This window comes from Marmota flaviventris, chromosome 12 (genome assembly GCF_047511675.1).
Source record: "Marmota flaviventris isolate mMarFla1 chromosome 12, mMarFla1.hap1, whole genome shotgun sequence".
NCBI lineage: Eukaryota > Metazoa > Chordata > Mammalia > Rodentia > Sciuridae > Marmota > Marmota flaviventris.
Genome location: NC_092509.1, coordinates 56,934,074 through 56,940,450, shown reverse-complemented (window position 1 = coordinate 56,940,450; position 6,377 = coordinate 56,934,074). Strand labels below are relative to the sequence as shown.

General features: G+C 39.9%; 1 pseudogene; it reads left to right on the top strand.

Annotated features, from left to right (window-relative positions):
- Positions 1-305: 305 nt before the first annotated feature.
- LOC114107316 (ADP/ATP translocase 2 pseudogene) lies at positions 306-1,197 on the top strand (annotated as a pseudogene).
- Positions 1,198-6,377: the final 5,180 nt, after the last annotated feature.

The window sequence follows — 6,377 nt, the reverse complement described above, 5'->3', positions numbered from 1 at the left end:
TTAAAAGTGCAGCAACTATAAAACCACACTGCAGGGTGGAAAACCGGAGCGCCATATGCAAAGGACCAGGAACCCAGATGAGAGGAAATCATAGCTCAGGCCACAGAAGGTCGCTCCTCCCCATTCTGCATATCACGCAACTTAATTAGAATGTGGTTCCATCCAGTGGAACAAGAGCTCTGAGATGAGATGGTAGAATAATAGAAATGAGGGGAAACGAGGGGAAAGTAGCCCAGAGCCTGGGAGTCAAACCTGGTTCCTAGCCCACTCCCATCCCACAGTCGCCCACCTCCTCTTCTTCCAACATGCCAGATGCCACTGTGTCCTTTGCCAAGGACTTCCTGGCTGGTGGAGTGCCGCAGCCACCTCTAAGACCACAGTACTGCCCTTTGAGCTGGTCAACTGTTACTGCAGGTACTGGATGTCAGCAAGCAAATCACTGCAGATAAGCAATACAAGGGCATTATAGACTAAGTGGTTCATCTCCCCAAGGAGCAGGGAGTCCTGTCCTTCTGGCATGGTAACCTGGCCAATGTCATCAGATACTTCCCCACCCAGGCTCTCAACTTTGCCTTCAAAGATAAATACAAGCAGATCTTCCTGAGTGGTGTGGACAAGAGGACCCAGTTTGGGCACTATTTTGCAGGGAACCTGGTATCAGGTGGTGCCGCAGGGGCCACATCCTCTTTTGTGTGTCCTCTTGATTTTTGCCCGAATTCATCTAGCAGCTGGTGTGGGGAGAGCGGAAACTGAAAGGGAATTCAGCATCCTCAGTGACTGCCTGGTTAAGATCTACAGATCTGATGGGATTAAGGACCTGTACCCAGACTTTAATGTATCTGTGAAAGGTATTAGCATCTACCAAACTGTCTACTTCAGTATCTATCACACTGCAAAGGGAATGCTTCCAGATCCCAAGAATACTCACATCTTCATCAGCTGGATGATTGCACATTCTGCCACTGCCATTGCTGGGTTGACTTCCTATCCATTTGTTACTGTTCACCACTGCAGGATGATGCAGTCAGGGCGCAAAGGAACGGACATTGTGTTCACAGCACAACTGACTGCTGGAGGAAGATTGATCGTGATGAGGGAGGCAAAGCTTTTTACAAGGGTGCATGGTCCAATGTTCTCAGAGGCATGGGTGGTGCTTTTGTACTTGCCTTGTATGATGAAATAAAAAAGTTCACATAAGGGCTGAGGTTGTGGCTCAGAGGTAGAGCGCTTGCCTAGCATGCGTGAGGCACTGGGTTCCATCCTCAGCACCACATTAAAAAAATAAAGGTATTGTGTCAACCTACAATTAAAAACTAAATGTAAAAAAAAAAAGTTCACATAAGTTGTTTCCTAGGTTTTTTCCCCCACCTGTGAACAGGCATGTTGTGTTATATATCTTGAGCATTCTGCACAGTCTCTTGACTGTTTATCAATGGCAATGACTTACTAGTTCAAAATTGGAAGCAATAATATTCACCTGACCAGTTTTCTCTTAAAGTCATTTCCATAATGACAATAATAATAATGATGGGACTCAATGATATTTTTTATTTCAATCACCCTGATAAATCATAAATTTGAAGAAATAAAAGTACCTAAAAAAGGAAATAATGTAACATCATTGCAGAATTAAAATGTAGATTAGAAATCAGTAGAAATAGAATCCATACTGCTAAACTTTGAGCTACAATATAGAGGAAGAGCTTAAGATGTAGATGAGAAAGAAATGGATATAGCAGAGAGAAAACCAGGATTAGATATAAGGGTAATTTGAGGGTCCTAAAAAAGAACCCAACACACAGAACAAAAGATGCATTCAAAGGTCGAGTTGAGTGAACATGTAAATAAACAGAATAAATAGTATTCCAGGAAAATGTGATGCAGAATGCTAAGTGCTAAGGGTATTTAATTAAAAGAGTGAACTTTGGTGAAAAAAAAAATTCTTCAAGTATCTTAGCAGAAAAAAAACCAAAACAAGTCACACCAGGGGAGCAAAAACCAGGAGGACCCAGTCTTCCCAGCAACATGCAAGACTAGGACACAGGAGAGACTGAGTCGAGCCTCGAGAACCCTCACAGGCAGTAGAAGTTGCATTTGTTGCTTAGCATCAGTTTACAGAGCTGAATGTGCACACAGCCTGTAACTCCACTGGCTTCACCCTTGGATATACATCCAAAAATCATTGCAACATATACCAGGAGACAAGTACGGGAATGCTCACGATGGCATTGCTCACCATAGAAAAACAGGAATTGACTTAACTGTCAAGTGACAGGAGAATGAATAAATGCCTATTAGGATATTCATAAAATTCAATACTCAACTCTACTGATAATAAATGAACAACAGCTATACACATCAGTATGATGGGATCTTAGAAACAGGTTGTATTTATTGTGCTAAAAATCCAAGCAAAATTAAATAATGTACTATTTAAGAAAAAAATTATGCTAAATCTATAAAGGAAACTTGGGACAATGATTCTCCTGAGGACTGGGGTGAGAGGTAAGCTGAGGCAGGAGCATCTTCGACAGTGCCCACATTCTAGTTCTGAAGCCAGACAAGTAACTCATGAATATTCATTTTTATCCTGATGATTAAGACACATACTTCAACATGACCTGTTGTAGGTATACAATACTTCATAAGAATAAAGGAACTCCAGGTGAGATGGCACATACCTATAATCCTGGTGGCTCAGGAGGCTAAAGCAAGAGGACCACAAGTTCAAGACCAGCCTCAGCAATAAGCAACTTAGCAAGACCCTGCTCAAAATAAATAAATAAAAATGGTTGGGGATGTGGCTCAGTGGTTAAGCACCTCTGGGTTCAGTTCCTAATACTGAAAAAAAAAAACAAAGAATAAAAGAAACACAAATGCTAATCATTTTTTAAAAATAGAAATGTTCATCACATTCCACCATCATTAATTACCCCATGTCCCCTCCCTTCCCCTCCAATCCGTCTGACCTATCTAGAATTATCTATTCCTCCCATGCTCCCGCTCCCTATCCCACTATGAATCAGCCTCCTTATATCAAAGAAAACATTCAGCATTTGTTATTTTGGGATTGGCTAACTTCACTTAGCATTATCTTCTCTAACTCCATCCATTTACCTGCAAATGCCATGATTTTATTCTCTTTTATTGTGATAATCATTACAGGTATGAAAACACGAATTGGTGTGAATATACTATGTATACATCCAGAGATATGAAAAATTGTGCTCTCTATATGTAATAAGAAAACCTGGAATATTTGCTTTGCATTCCGCTGTCATATATAAATTTTTTTAAATTATATAAAAAATAGAAAATCTGACCAAGAAAATGGTAATCAAGATGCCATTTCAGTATGATGCCATTTCAGTATGAAGGCAAAGGCGCATTCTCAAATGGGAAACTGCTCAAGGAATGTGAGGCCCGTAGAGTCCTTCTTGGAAAAATAAATAAATGAACACCCTTCTTGTTTTGAAATCGTACCTTTTAGGGAAGTGAATCAAAGAACTCAAGAGTGGACAGCACATTGTAAGATCACTTATGGAGAATAGTGAATCGTTTAAATGCAGAATTGTTGCCGAAAAGAAAAGGGTAGCTACAAGATAGAAGCCATGTGTTACAAGCTTGTACAATATAACATTAATAATGATTTTCTAGTGAAATTCAGGAAGCGGCTTACACATGGGCTTGTGTTAGGGCAACTGAGAAGTAAATTTATCCTCCTGCGCGCTGGGGATATGGCTCAAGCGGTAACGCACTTGCCTGGCATGCGTGCGGCCCAGGTTCGATCCTCAGCACCACATACAAACAAAGATGTTGTGTCCACGGAAAACTAAAAAAATAAATAAATAAATATTAAAAAAAAAATTTATCCTCCTGCTTTACACAACTTAAAATTGGGCAAAATAGACAAGACAATTGACTCTAATAGAACAGCTGATGGTGTCTAACAGACAATAGATTAGACAATGTGGTCCCGTTTAGCCAAGGGCTAGAAGGACAGTGAGACCAGGCAGGTCTAGTAGCCAGAAGCTACTGTGGGGCTGACGAGACCCTAGGATCTCTGTGGTGCTGCAAGACGATGTCCTTCAGGGAGCCAAGTGGACAAATGTCCAGCTGGACCCCAGAAAAAAGAAACCCACAAGATGATGTGGCTGTGGAACCCTCTGACAAGAAGTTGGATACAGTCTAAAGTTTGAACTAGCAGAAGCATTATCAATTCCAAAGGCACAGGCCAAATCGGGGCAAAGAGACAAAACAGTTCCATCATTAAATAGGAAATGAGCTTACAGGAAGCATCACATAGTCTGACGCCCATCTGGAAGACGCACAGTTCCGCACATGTCAACACAGAACCACACGTTTGCTACTTCTGGAATATTTGCTTTGCAACAAAGATCAAGAAAACTGTATAGGACAATTAATGCTTTCTGTGCTTAAACATTTCATTTCAAAAATGGTAACACTATTTGTGATGGTATCTTTCCATTTTGAATGACTTTTATTTGATATTCACTTTGTATTAATCTTCCCTTCTTTTAACGTTTCCTATTATCAAATGTCTATATCATGTAGAGTTTTTCTGTTATTGAAGTACATAATCTACAAGCTCTATATGGTTCTTTATAACAATAATAAATGATACATTTATGATTATACCTTTTATGTTTTTTAACAGAAAACCTCTGAAATGTTTGTTATAACCCTGCCAAAAAGAAAACAATTGACTGTTATTATGGTCACTCATTTTTTTTTCTTTTTCTTTTTCATATTTTAAGAAGTTTGATTTATGCTTTATTAGTGTATATTATAAATATACACCACAGTAGAATTCATTGTTACATAATTTGTACATGAACGCAATATAACAATATAATTCAGGCAATTTTGTTCCCCACTCCTCACCTTTCCCTTCCTCTTTCTTATTTACAAGCATGTAAATAAAGTGTTATAAAAACTAGAGGGCTGTGGCTGTGACTCAGTGGCAGAGTGCTTGCCTAGCACGTGTGAGGCACTGGGTTCGATCCTTAGTACCACAAACAAAAAAAAAATAAGCAAATAAAATAAAGGCATGCTGTCCATCTATAACTACAAAACATTTTTTTAAAAAAATTCAGGGCTGGGGTTATGGCCTAGTGGTAGAGCGCTTGCCTAGCACATGTGAGGCCCTGGGTTCAATCCTCAGCACCACATAAAAAAATAAATAAGTGAAATAAAGGTATTGTGTCCAACTACAACTAAAAATAAATATATATTTAAAAAATTAATTAGAAAATTTGTGATTTTTCAAGAAATCCCAAGAATTCCTGAGCATCATGATTTATTCCCAAATCTCAAAGATTAGCAGGTCACATTTTCACCTTAAGAGCTCCTAGATTAGGAGTTTTCAAACTCCAGTTCACAGGTCTCTTCTTTAAAATGTTCTATATTTTTTTTAAAAAACAAACTTTTTTGTTTTAGAAAGGACTGAAGTTTGCAAATGCCAGAAATTTGATACAATCTATTTGGACAAAAGGGTACCTCACTGGTCCGTGTCATTGGACATGGTTACAGCTTCAGGCACAACTGAATCCAGAGGATCAGAGAATGTCCTCTCTCTTTCCAGCTCTTCTTCTGATTTTAGTTCTATTTCTCTCCATCCAAAGTTAAAGAGAGTCACACCAGGAATTCCAGGTGTGCATTATCCTTAAAGCTCACCAAGAGAAGAAATGCTCTCCTAATAGGCTTGGTAAAGGTCCTGAGGAGCTTTCTGATCCTCCCTGAGCCACTGATTGTCAACAAAAAGATTCTGACTGGCCCGACCTGGGCTTCCTGTCTTCTTCTGTCCTGCCTGACAACATACAATGAGCTTGCACATGCCTGGTGTACAGTAGGTAGATTTACTGGAAATTATGACTTGTCAGGCACTGTTCAACCCACAAAAATGGGTTGTCCTAGCTGAAGAAGGGAGCCATGGGTGCTGGGTATGAGGAAGCCATAGGCATCCACCACATCTTCCACTCTTCTTTCCCTCCCTGAAAAACGAATCCTTCCCTCACTGTATTCCCCTCATGCTGGCTTCTTCCTGGGTTGTTCCACTTCTCATCTTGTTATGTGCATATCCATCTCACCTCCAAGAGCTCCACAAAAATCTGCTCTTGCTCCTCTGACATTCTGGCAGCTTGTACATGCTTGGTGTGCAGTAGGTAGATTTACTGGAAATGATGACTTGTCAGGCACTGTTCAAAGTTCTCTGTGAACTAGTTTACTCTTCACACCAACACAATGAGACAAGTATTGTCTTTGCTATGGTCTGGATCTGGAATGTGCTCCAAAAGCCCATGATAAGGCTTAGTCCCCAGCCCATAGCACTATGAAAGATGGTGGAACCTTTAAGA